A 14,177-nucleotide genomic window follows, 5' to 3' on the forward strand; every position below is an offset into this window, starting at 1 on the left:
CTAATTACTGTCTTTTTTTGGGATTTACGTTTTCTTTTGCATTTACCTCTATGAGGTTTATGCACACCACCCCTCTTGCCCCTCTGCGATCTTTTTAGAATTATCGGTGCCTGTTTGGGTAATGTCTGTTCTCTAAAAAATGATGATTATGTTCTGGTTCGTTCGCCCTCCTTAGTGGAGAGAAGCGGTACCTCGATCTTACCGGAACATTCTCATCAGAAGGGTACTTGTATTTGGGGTTTCTCTGGGAAGCCCCCCTCCATTCTGGTGTTTTATCCCTATACCTTCTGTCTATCCTTCCAGATTGTGGAAATCTGGCACAGGAATGTTATTTTTATTTGAGTGTTTAGTAGTCAATTAATATATTTATTGATAAATATAAAGGACAAAAGAAAGTGTTGTTTAGTTATGAGTCAATAGGCCTGAAGTGTATATAAATCTAATGTGTATAATACCTTGTACCATAATTATAAGTGAGGTAAATAAAATATAAATATATGAAATAGATTTATTTGTATATATGTAAATATTATTGATAAATAATTGGTGCAGTTGGGCCATATATTGGGGATGTGGTTAGCTGACATATATACTTTAATATAAATTAGGGTATGTAGTTCAATGAGAGATCGAGATGATGTGACTAGAGATAGCCTGCAGGGTAGTAGAGGCGGCAAAAAAAGGTCTCTAGCTGCTGTCGCGTGCTGCTGTAGCAATCACCTGCAGGGCGGGAAGAGTGGGTTCACGAGCCAGGTGTAGGGCTGACCGCGAGCGTCTGCGGAAAGTGCAGTCTGGTTGGAGGAGACTAAGGATGGGGGCCAATGAAAGATGAGGGTCTAGCGCGAGTCACCTGGTGAGTGAGTATAAATAGAGCTCACCTGCGCTGTGAGGTAGACTGCTGTTCCCCCCGTGAGTGCGCACACCTTGATCTCCGGCCCCGCTGACAAAGGCTTATTATAGCGGCGGCCAGCGGAGCATAGGTGATGTAGCCAGTACAGGGCTTGTGCCGGAGCGCTGAAGAGTGGCGGAGCCAGTACTACTGTCAGTACTCACCGCTGTGTCAGCCTTGTCAGGGACGCCGGCGTGATACCAGAGGTCAGAGGGCTCAAAGACACGAGCAGTGATCGGGCGGAGGAGAGCTGGCGTCAGCAGAGGCACGGGTCCATAGCAACCATAGACGCTGTCATGCGTTGTTAAGCCAATCAGTGCAGACACCAGCGTAACCCAGAAGGGGACTCAAGCCAGCCCACATCTCATCATTATACAGGAGGAGGAGTCGGGGGAGTGGCCAGCACAGTGAAGTGACTACTAAATCGTGAGTGACCCCAACTCATCATGCACTTCACTTACACACTAGTCTAACTCTACAAAGTGACTATGATATAGCCATAACCCGTAAGACTATGATCCAACAGTGATAGACTGTATTAACAACTATAGTGACTTACCCAGATATATAGGCTACATCATTTTCGGGAAAGGCTGGAAGAGCTGAATATGTTAAGGTTTTAAGTAGCTAAACTCTCTAAGGACTAGCAGCGATAAATCAGCGATAATACTTTATTAGCCACCGGAGGAGATAGACCATAACAGTTTGCACTAATACATATTGCAATACAAGTGTCAGCAATACCAGAGGGCTTTGGCACAGGAAGAAAGTTATTGTTTAAGGGATCTTTCCATATAAAAGATAAGAGTGAGAAGACTGGTGGTCTAATAGCTGGAACATTCTGAATTAAATAATAACTTAAGTATATGCCAGTTAGTGTCTTTATATATGATACTATAGCAACCAAGGGATAGACTATATTTACTCTGCCTTGAGAGAGAGAAAGAGAGAGAGGACACTACAGACCAGAAATACAGAGGAATTTAAGTGTATTCAAGGAACATTGTTGCCAGGAATAAATAATTCCATTTATTTAGGAAGTTCAGAATAGACTTATCCAGCTACATTCTACACTTTTATGACTTATACCATATTGGAAGGATTAATCCACTGCTGATATTTAATACAACAAATGAGAAGATACTTTCTATCTAACCTACACAAGGATAAACACAGATGGCAACATAGTACCACATTTTCAACAAGCTATTGCTACAGTATCCTAAAGTATTGAAAGGAGCACTCCTAGTGACGGACAATGAAAGTAGAGGAGAATTTTACTATTAACGTGTATTGGTACAAATGCGGATACAATTAATGATTGTTACAAGTGTTTTAAGGGCCCTTATATTGCATTGCTATTTCAAGAGTACCCGGGTCACTCTAACACCAATGGGTGTTGCTTTTTAAGGTATATTTTTGTGTATTGCATGCATTCAGTTCATGTATGATTATTTAGGAAATGATATTGGTATGGCATTAATATGTTTACATGCATAACGTTATTCAAGCAAAATAGTAATAATTATTTAAGCAATATTAAACGTTACAATATACTTACTACGTGTGTCGGTGATCTGAAGTTTGGTCCGTGAATCCTGAAAAACAAGAAAAGGTAAACCATTAGTACGGTGGTGTTCAATTAGGGGGTTGTATCTACCTATAAGGATTTATTAAGGCTTTCCCAGGCCAGCCTTATAGTAAAAATAGTCTGGGTGGAGGCACTTACATGTATAAGGTACCTTGTATACACATATAGTTTCGGGAGGGTTACATTATGGAGAATACATTTTGGCCCAGCACTGGTTCAGGAACCCAGTTGCTGATTATGTCATATTTAATGAGAGGTTCAGGAACAAAGGGTTGTTCAGGGTTGTTAGCAAAGCAAAAAAGTTAGCAATGGGGCAAAACCATGTTGCATTGCAGGTGGGGCATATGTAACATGTGCAGAGAGATTTAGATTTGGGTGGGTTATATTGTTTCTGTGCATGGTAAATACTGACTACTTAATTTCTACATTGCAATTTAGATTTTAGTTTGAACACACCCCACCCAAATCTAACTCTTTGACCAGTATGTGACAGAACTGCAGTCACTCATTAAAGTCTGGGTGGGGAGTTCAAGGAGTCACATTAGAGATCATATTGTATATAGAAAACCTGATAATGGATTCAGGGCTTACATACGTTATCCTGGTATGCATTCCAGATTCAGTGCGAGATTGCTGAGAGAACAAGAGCTGAAAAAACTACTAGATCAAAGGCAACGGAACTGCACAAAGCACCTGATGGAGCAGTACACATGGTGACAGGGCCAAACAAAACACCAGTCTCTAAAATGAAACAGTATAACACAGTATAATATAAAAATGTGTGGGAGATGTGGAAACAGATAAAATCGTAAAATTTGACAAGCTTATAATTAGAGATGAGCGGGTACTGTTCTCAGAGAACCGTACACTACTGGACTTCGCTTCCCGAGCCCGAATCCGAGACAGGCTTGGGTTTTCCCGGCTGACTCGGAAACCAGAACAAGGCCAAACGTCCTCATCCCGCTGTCGGATTCGCGCGGGGTTTGGACTCCATATAAGTCGCCGCCATTTTCACTCCGGCATTGGAGAGTGTAGAGAGAGGACGTGTCTTTGTCCTCAGTGTCCTGCATCAGTTCAGTGTTAGTGTCTTGTGCTGCATCAGTCCAGTCACAGTGGTTGTGTCCTCTGCTGCCATATGTCCAGTGCTGCTGTATAAGTCCAGTCCAGTGGTGCTGTGTTGTGCTGCATCAGTCCAGTGGTAGTGTCTTGTGCTGCATCAGTCCAGTCACATTGGTGGTGTCCTCTGTTGCAGTGGCGTAAGTTCGTCCTAGTCGCCCGGAGGCATGATACATTTTGGTGCCCCCCTACACATACACACACATACCATATGTAGCTATCCGGCACCCAGGGTGAACAGTAGCAGCGTGCTCAGGTACCTTTCCCAATAGTAATATAGATACACATAGAAAGTGGACGCACTCCAAGTCAGTCATTACAATAAAACAGACACCAGCATACCATTATAGTACACCTACAGTGCTCCCTCACCCGCCAGGTCTCCATGGAGATGCTTTGGCGCAGCGGTGTGCCAATATAATTAGTGTTCACTGTGGTATTTTTTTTTAGGGCAGGGTGCTGATCACGGGGAGGGCACATTTTTCATTCGGGAGGGCACATTTTTAAGTTAGATGGGCAAACTTAGGTACATACTATAATGCTTGGTGCTCCCATTCCTATGGCCAAAACATGGACAGTGCGCACCGAAGGTGCGCAGCAAAAATCTAGGGGCGTTGTTTCGTGGGGAAGGTAGTGCCCCTAATACACATTGCACCAGTTAGAACCTCCTATACACACTGCGCCAGGTAGAGCACGTTATACATATTGCGCCAGATAGAGCACATTATACACATTGCGTCAGATAGAGCACATTATACACATTGCGTCAGGTAGGGAGCACTGAGGCACATTGCACCAGGTAGAGAGCACTGAGACACATTGCACCAGGTAAAGAGCACTGAGGCACAATGCACCAGGTAGAGAGCACTGAGATACATTGCACCAGGTAGAGAGCACTGAGACACATTGCACCAGGTAGAGAGCACTGAGGCACACTGCACCAGGTAGAGAGCACTGAGGCACACTGCACCAGGTAGAGAGCACTGAGGCACACTGCACCAGGTAGAGAGCACTGAGGCACACTGCACCAGGTAGAGAGCACTGAGGCACACTGCACCAGGTAGAGAGCACTGAGGCACACTGCACCAGGTAGAGAGCACTGAGGCACACTGCACCAGGCAGAGAGCACTGAGGCACACTGCACCAGGTAAAGAGCACTGAGGCACACTGCACCAGGTAAAGAGCACTGAGGCACACTGCACCAGGTAGAGAGCACTGAGGCACACTGCACCAGGTAGAGAGCACTGAGGCACACTGCACCAGGTAGAGAGCACTGAGGCACACTGCACCAGGTAGGGAGCACTGAGGCACACTGCACCAGGTAGGGAGCACTGAGGCGCACTGCACCAGGTAGAGAGCACTGAGGCACACTGCACCAGGTAGAGAGCACTGAGGCACACTACACCAGGTAGAGAGCACTGAGGCACACTGCACCAGGTAGAGAGCACTCAGGCACACTGCACCAGGTAGGGAGCACTGAGGCACACTGCACCAGGTAGGGAGCACTGAGGCACACTGCACCAGGTAGAGAGCACTGAGGCACACTGCACCAGGTAGAGAGCACTGAGGCACACTACACCAGGTAGGGAGCACTCAGGAACACTGCACCAGGTAGGGAGCACTGAGGCACACTGCACCAGGTAGGGAGCACTGAGGCACACTGCACCAGGTAGAGAGCACTGAGGCACACTGCACCAGGTAGAGAGCACTGAGATACATTGCACCAGGTAGAGAGCACTGAGATTAATGTTTACAGCTGCAAAATACTTACAAGGTTAATTTAGCCCAGGGGGACTCTCATGTACGTACCGGGTCTGGCGGCGCACGGCTGGCCGACGTGGAGGGGTCCGGCAGGCAGCAAACGGCGGGGCGGCAGGGCGCACAAAAACTGGCAGGGCGGGATTCAGCTGTCTAAAAAAGGGGCAGACACCTAGCGTGAACACTAGATATATATTAAAAAAAACACAAACGCCTCATTCACTTAAACACTCACACACGTCTCACTTAAACACACACGCCTCTCACTTACATACACATGCCTCTCACTTACACACACCTCTCACACACGTGCCTCTCACTTACACACACCTCTCACACAAGTGCCTCTCATATACACATGCCTCTCACTTACATACACATGCCTCTCACTTATAGGCCCTACACACATAGCGATTTCACTGCACGATATGAACGATCTTGTTCATTAATGAACGAGATATCGTTCATATCGTGCAGTGTGGAGTCCCCAGCGATGAACGATGTGCGGCCCCGCGCTCGTTCATCGCTGGGGCCATGTCGGCTGTGCATGCAGGCCAATATGGACGAGATCGTCCATATTTGCCTGCAAGTCTACGGAGCCGAGTGACGGGGGGAGTGAAGAAACTTCACTCCCCCCGTCACTGCCCCCCCGCCGCCGGGTTGCTCGTCGGCCGTATCGGCCGTCGGGCACCTTGGTGGCGCATCGCCTAGTGTGTAGGGCCCCTTACATACACATGCCTCTCACACACACACACACACATGCCTCTCACTTACATACACATGCCTCCCACTTACATACACATGCCTCAAACACACACACACACACACACACACACACACACACACACACACACACACATATGCCTCTCACTTACATACACATACATGCCTCTCACACACATGCCACTCTCACACACACATCACACATGCCTCTTTTACTTGAATGTACAACTTTCCTTAAAAACACACACACACCTCACTTAAAAACAAGCACACACAAAACACAGTACTTCCCCCCCAAATACACCTCTCCCCCACCCCCCACACAGTGCCTACCTTTGGCTATCATCCAGAGCATGGAGGAGCAGAGAGTTCTGAGCTTCCCTCGGCTGGCTTACTAAGGGCCCGGGAGGAGCTGTGCTCTGGAGCTCCCCCTAGCTGCAGCCAGTGCCATCTCTCTCTACAGGAGGCAGCTTCCGTGTCACTGACACAGCTCCTCCATCTGCAATAGCAGCGCAGTTCTCAGGCTGCGGGAGACAGTGGAGGAGATGCGCCCCCTTGTGGCCAGGAGCCCGGCGGCAGCCGACTCCACTGCCTCCCACAGTTCCGCCCCTGCTCTGTTGCCATATGTCCAGTGCTGCTGTATAAGTCCAGTCCATTCAAGTGGTGCTGTGTTGTCCTGCATCAGTCCAGTTGTGGTGTCCCTGTGCTGCCATATGTGTCCATTGATACTGCCGTATATGTCCAGCGGTACTGCCGTATAAATACAGTGATCATGCCATATAATTCCAGTGATCCTGCCGTATAATTCCAGTGGTACTGGCATATAAATCCAATGATCCTGCCGTATAATTCCAGTGATCCTGCCGTATAATTTCAGTGATCCTGCCGTATAATTCCAGTGGTACTGGCGTATTAGTCCAGTCCAGTGGTACTGCCATGTATGTCCAGTGGTACTGCCGTATAAGTCCAGTGGTACTGCCATATAATTCCAGTGATCCTGCCGTATAATTCCAGTGATCCTGCCGTATAATTCCAGTGGTACTGGCGTATAAATCCAGTGATCCTGCCGTATAATTCCAGTGGTACTGGCGTATAAATCCAGTCCAGTGATACTGCCGTATATGTCCAGTGGCACTGCCGTATATGTCCATTGATACTGCCGTATATGTCCATTGATACTGCCGTATATGTCCAGTGGTACTGCCGTATAAATCCAGTGATCCTGACGTATAATTCCAGTGATCCTGCCGTATAATTCCAGTGGTACTGGCGTATAAATCCAGTGATCCTGCCGAGTAATTCCAGTGGTACTGGCTTATAAATCCAGTGATCCTGCCGTATAATTCCACATAATCCACCAAAAAGAAAGGCGCCTAAAAGAGAACCTATGTTGAGATGCTAATTGCTGCTCTCAAAATGGGGTATTAGCAACCCTATAAATAATGAACAAACAGAAAAAAGAAGAGAGCGCAAATAGACTGAAATTAATCCATATTTAATGTTGCTAAAATATGCACATAAACCATACTTTAATCTATACCAATTGGCCAATAAATTTAAAACAGACTTAAAACATTAAAATATATTTAATTTCATAGGATCCTTAACACTCAAGTCCACATATGATTCCACTTGGATAGTACCCTGGTAAATAAATACCAGAATGGATGTTACAAGTGTCCTTAATAGAGTCAATATAGAAAGTGTCTAAGAATGGCAAAAGACACGTATTTATATCCACCAATTGCGTTCTATGTATTACTTCATGTATCTATACCATGATCATGGTTACTGTTTCTTTTAAATAAGACGTTGAAACCGTCATACTATGTAACAAATGCACTGTTACTCCAAGTGGCTGTAAGTCAATTTATTAAGTAGCAGGCTTTAACTTGTAGCACACCGGGAGCGTCTTCATCTGCCACTCTCTACCTTAATCACTTAGTGGTGTTCAGGGCAGTAATATCTTACCGCTTCCTTGTGTATTTAGATCCACGGCGCTGAGGCTAGACTCACCGCCTGGCGTGTCCAAAAGTAATTGAAGCTGCGGCGCCTGTGTTCACCGCTCAATGCCCGACTGGACCGCTGGCTCCAGGCGCATGGTCGGCGGCCACGGCCCCCGCTTTGCAAAGGGGACCAATGCAGGTGGCTCCAGACACACGGACCAAACTATCCAATGAAGTGGATGATAATGAAGATCGGTGGCTACCAAATTTGTGGAGAGTTCCTGGATCCTAGAAGCAACTCTGACGCATTTCTCGACCGTCACACACTGGTCGTTTCTTCAGAGGGAAGGGATGATCCTATCCTGTCAAGTCTCCTTATTTAAAGAGACCTGATCTCCACGGACACTGGGAGTCTGCAGCAACCGATGAAAACTCACTTCCTCAGGAAATGAGTTTTCATCGGTTGCTGCAGACTCCCAGTGTCCGTGGAATAAATAAAGGAGACTTGACAGGATAGGATCAAATAAGGAGACTTGACAGGACATTAAATAAGGAGACTTGACAGGATAGGATCATTCCTTCCCTCTGAAGAAACGACCAGTGTGTGACGGTCGAGAAACGCGTCAGTGTTGCTTCTAGGATCCAGGCACTCTCCACAAAATTGGTAGCCACCGATCTTCAATATCATCCACTTCATTGGATAGTTTGGTCCGTGTTTCTGGAGCCACCTGCATTGGTCCCCTTTGCAAAGCGGGGACCGTGGCCGCCGACCACGCGCCTGGAGCCAGCGGTCCAGTCGGGCATTGAGCGGTGAACACAGGCGCCGCAGCTTCAATTACTTTTGGACACACCAGGCGGTGAGTCTAGCCTCAGCGCCATGGATCTAAATACACAAGGAAGCGGTAAGATATTACTGCCCTGAACACCACTAAGTGATTAAGGTAGAGAGTGGCAGATGAAGACGCTCCCGGTGTGCTACGAGTTAAAGCCTGCTATTTAATAAATTGAATTGACTTACAGCCACTTGGAGTAACAGTGCATTTGTTACATAGTATGACAGTTTCAACGTCTTATTTAAAAGAAACAGTAACCATGATCATGGTATAGATACATGAAGTATTACATAGAACGCAATTGGTGGATATAAATACGTGACTTTTGCCATTCTTAGACACTTTCTATATTGACTCTATTAAGGACACTTGTAACATCCATTCTGGTATTTACCAGGGTACTATCCAAGTAGAATCATATGTGGACTTGAGTGTTGAGGATCCTATGAAATGAAATATATTTTAATGTTTTAAGTCTGTTTTAAATTTATTGGCCAGTTGGTATAGTTTAAAGTATGGTTTATGTGCAGATTTTAGCTACATTAAATATGGATTAATTTCAGTCTATTATCGCTCTATTCTTAATTCCATATAAGTCCATATTATTCTGTATAAGTCCAGTCCAGTGGTGCTGCCATATAAGTTCAGTGGTGATGTCCTGTGCTATATATTATTTACACCAAATAAAGGGGTTATTAATATTTAATCCAAATAATTTTCACAGGGTTTGCCCTGTGTGGTGTAGAGGTACGCTCTCCTGTACCACATATTGTTATCTAACTCCAGAAAAATAATGGAGAACAAAATTTTGGAGGATAAAATAGGGAAAGATCAAGAACCACTTCCTCCTAGTGCTGAAGCTGCTGCCACTAGTCATGACATAGACGATGAAATCCCATCAACGTCGTCTGCTAAGGCCGATGCCCAATGTGATAGTAGAGGGCATGTAAAATCCCAAAACCCAAAGTTCAGTAAAAAGACCCAAAAAAAGAAATTTAAATGGTCTGAGGAGAAACGTAAACTTGCCAATATGCCATTTTACAACACGGCGTGGCAAGGAACAGCTAAGGCCCTGGCCTATGTTCATGACTTGTGGTTCAGCTTCACATGACGATGGAAGCCCTCATCCTCCCACTAGAAAAATGATAAGAGTTAAGCTGGAAAAAGCACAGCAAAGAACTGTGCGTTCTAAAATGGTATCACAAATCCCCAAGGAGAGTCCCGAGTTGATCCCTCACTAGCTACTTTTAGCAGAAGGGCAAATGCATAGTCGCGCCCACGGGGGAGTGTATTTTCGCTTTGCAAGTGTGTGATCGCATATGCAGACGAGCGGTACAAAAACATTTTGTGCAAAACAAGCCCTGTAGTTACTTATCCTGTGCGATGATTCCAACGACGGAGGTCCCGGAATTGACGTCAGATACCCACCCTGCAAACGCCTGGTCACACCTGTGTTTTCCCTACCACTCCCAGAAAACGGTCAGTTGACACCCATACATACCCTCTTCCTGTCACTCTCCTTGCGATCGGCTGTGCGAATGGAATCGTCGCTAGAAGCAGTGCACAGCAACAATGCTTTTTGTAACCGTACGGTGCATGTGCGCAATGCGGTGCATACGCATGCGCAGTTTTTCCGTTTTTTTATCTGATCGCTGTGCTGCGAAAATCAGCAGCTTGCGATCAACTCGGAATGACCCCCACTGGACGGGAAGAAGTGGCTCCTTCCACCATTTGCACGCCCTCTGCAAGTGCTGGAAGTAGCACGCACAGTCCAGTTTCTGATATTCAAATTGAAGATGTCACTGTTGAAGCACACCAGGATGAGGATATGGGTGTTGCTGGCGCTGAGGAAGTTGACGATGAGGATTCTGATGGTGATGTGGTTTGTTTAAATCAGGCACCGGGGGAGACACCTGTTGTCCGTGGGATGAATAAGCCCATTGTGATGCCTGGGCAAAATACCAAAAAAGCCACCTCTTCGGTGTGGAATTATTTCTCCACAAATCCGGACAACAGGTGTCAAGCCGTGTGTTGTCTCTGTCAATTTGTAATAAGTAGGGGTAAGGATGTTAACCACCTAGGAACATCCTCCCTTATACATTTAACAGAAAACTGTGTGAGTCTCCTGCGATTCCTATTTAAACATGTATATTACACCCAGGTGGACGGAGTAGCACAAAATGTTTGCCCACAACCAAATGCACACAGAGTACTGAATTTAAATGGTCACAGCAAAATTCCAGGGATATTCATTTATCCCGAGGTCTTTCCCGATGTAGTCCTTTCTATAGCCTTTATCTAGAATACAGAAAGTGTCTTCCACACCATTTAGGTGGAGATAAGGCACAGAAAGGAAAAAGATGATAGTGCAGTAACTTCAGATAAAAAAAAAAACAAAATTTCTTTTGGCATGCACTGCATTTATTACAACACAGATGTTTTTATCAGCATGTAATAATCCTCAATGGCAGTACAGGATCATAGAATTCATTCTCTCAGATTTGTTTTCATCTGAAACACATATGTCTCCCTCACATGTATGAGAGGGGACATAGAAGCAGAAAGAAAAGTGCAGAAACCCTTTAAAAACAAAAGGTTTTAATAAATTGCACTTACAAGAGCCACATATATAACAGCATATATCATCCTTGCAGGAAAACACAGGTGAGTTCGCTTGAACAGAGTCCCCAAAGATGGTATAGTAGGAGATGGTATTTGAGAGGGGATCCGGTCTGAAGATCGACACTGTCTAGGTCGACAATGTTTAGGTCGACCACTATAGGTCGACAGTCACTAGGTCGACAGGGTTTGAAGGTCTACATGGTTTCTAGGTCGACATGTGCTAGGTTGACAGGTCAAAAGGTCGACATGAGTTTTTCACATTTTTTTCTTTTTTTAGTACTTTTTCATACTTAACGATCCACGTGGACTACGATTGGAACGGTAATCTGTGCCGAGCGAAGCGGTAGCGGAGCGAGGCACCTTGCCCGAAGCATGGCGAGCAAAGCGAGCCATGCGAGGGGACACGGTACACTAATTCGGCTTCCCAGTCACTGTACGCAGAAAACGACACACACAAAAAACTCATGTCGACCTTCTGACCTGTCGACCTAGCACATGTCGACCTAGAAACCCTGTCGACCTTCCAACCCTGTCGACCTAGTGACTGTTGATCTACAGTGGTCGACCTAAACATTGTCGACCTAGGCACTGTCGATTTGATGATCCACATTCTTTGAGAGAACAGGAATGACTCCGCACCAGTCAGAGTTAAATACTAGTGATAGGTTGAAACTAGTGATGTGCACCGGAAATTTTTCGCGTTTTGTGTTTTGGTTTTGGGTTCGGTTTCGCGGCCGTGTTTTGGATTCGGACGCGTTTTGGCAAAACCTCACCGAAAATTTTTTGTCGGATTCGGGTGTGTTTTGGATTCGGGTGTTTTTTTTAAAAAACCCTAAAAAACAGCTTAAATCATAGTATTTGGGGGTCATTTTGATCCCATAGTATTATTAACCTCAATAACCATAATTTCCACTCATTTCCAGTCTATTCTGAACACCTCACACCTCACAATATTATTTTTAGTCCTAAAATTTGCACCGAGGTCGCTGGATGGCTAAGCTAAGCGACACAAGTGGCCGACACAAACACCTGGCCCATCTAGGAGTGGCACTGCAGTGTCAGGCAGGATGGCCCTTCAAAAAATAGTCCCCAAACAGCACATGATGCATAGAAAAAAAGAGGCGCACTAAGGTGGCTGTGTGACTAAGCTAAGCGACACAAGTGGCCGACACAAACACCTGGCCCATCTAGGAGTGGCACTGCAGTGTCAGGCAGGATGGCCCTTCAAAAAAATAGTCCCCAAACAGCACATGATGCAAAGAAAAAAAGAGGCGCACCAAGGTGGCTGTGTGACTAAGCTAAGCGACACAAGTGGCCGACACAAACACCTGGCCCATCTAGGAGTGGCACTGCAGTGTCAGACAGGATGGCCCTTCAAAAAAATACTCCCCAAACAGCACATGATGCAAAGAAAAAAAGAGGCGCACCAAGGTGGCTGTGTGACTAAGCTAAGCGACACAAGTGGCCGACACAAACACCTGGCCCATCTAGGAGTGGCACTGCAGTGTCAGGCAGGAAGGCCCTTCAAAAAAATAGTCCCCAAACAGCACATGATGCAAAGAAAAAAAGAGGCGCACCAAGGTCGCTGTGTGACTAAGCTAAGCGACACAAGTGGCCGACACAAACACCTGGCCCATCTAGGAGTGGCACTGCAGTGTCAGGCAGGATGGCCCTTCAAAAAAATACTCCCCAAACAGCACATGATGCAAAGAAAAAAAGAGGCGCACCAAGGTGGCTGTGTGACTAAGCTAAGCGACACAAGTGGCCGACACAAACACCTGGCCCATCTAGGAGTGGCACTGCAGTGTCAAGTGTACAAAGGGAAAAGGTAGCAGGTGCACTATCTCACACTAGCTCAACCTGTAGTAACCAGAGGCACTTAGCATATTCCTGGCCAGGGCTATGAGCTTACCCACCGCATCAAGGTAGCCTCTCATTGGGTAAGTCCCTAACACTAACTATAGGGGGTCAGGTCCAGGGGGCAGGACACCCCAGAGCCACCCAGCCAGACAACCCCAGGGCATCGCAGGAGTGATAAAAATATAGGGTTCAAGAGGTAGGAGCAGCTGTTGCTGCATGTGTGAATAATGTGAGGAGTAAAAGAAAATTATGTGAAGGTGTTACATATACAGGTTGAGTATCCCTTATCCAAAATGCTTGGGACCAGAGGTATTTTGGATATCGGATTTTTCCGTATTTTGGAATAATTGCATACCATAATGAGATATCATGGTGATGGGACCTAAATCTAAGCACAGAATGCATTTATGTTACATATATACCTTATACACACAGCCTGAAGGTAATTTTAGCCAATATTTTTTATAACTTTGTGCATTAAACAAAGTGTGTCTACATTCACACAATTCATTTATGTTTCATATACACCTTATATACACAGCCTGAAGGTCATTTAATACAGTATTTTTAATAACTTTGTGTATTAAACAAAGTTTGTGTACATAGAGTCATCAAAAAACAAAGGTTTCACTATCTCACTCTCACTCAAAAAAGTCCGTATTTCGGAATATTCCGTATTTCGGAATATACGGATATGGGATACTCAACCTGTATATAAAACAAACTATAAGTGCCATGGAGTGATGAAATAGTGTTAAATTGCGATGCCCCAGGGACACCCAGCCACGGCAGGCACAGGGAGCCCCGCACCCCAGAGAATTCCCCCCATTATGGACTGC

The 14,177-nt window shown here is 45.6% G+C and overlaps 1 long non-coding RNA gene across 1 annotated transcript in view; it reads right to left on the reverse strand.

Moving 5' to 3' along the window:
• Positions 1 to 14,177, reverse strand: part of LOC135050992 (uncharacterized) — a 77,680-nt gene that overhangs the window by 3,483 nt on the left and 60,020 nt on the right. Inside the window, exon 2 of the long non-coding RNA XR_010241975.1 lies at positions 2,451 to 2,487. This is a non-coding gene — a long non-coding RNA (uncharacterized LOC135050992). The remainder of the gene's footprint in view (positions 1 to 2,450; positions 2,488 to 14,177) is intronic.

Source organism: Pseudophryne corroboree, chromosome 2 (assembly GCF_028390025.1).
Source record: "Pseudophryne corroboree isolate aPseCor3 chromosome 2, aPseCor3.hap2, whole genome shotgun sequence".
Lineage (NCBI taxonomy): Eukaryota > Metazoa > Chordata > Amphibia > Anura > Myobatrachidae > Pseudophryne > Pseudophryne corroboree.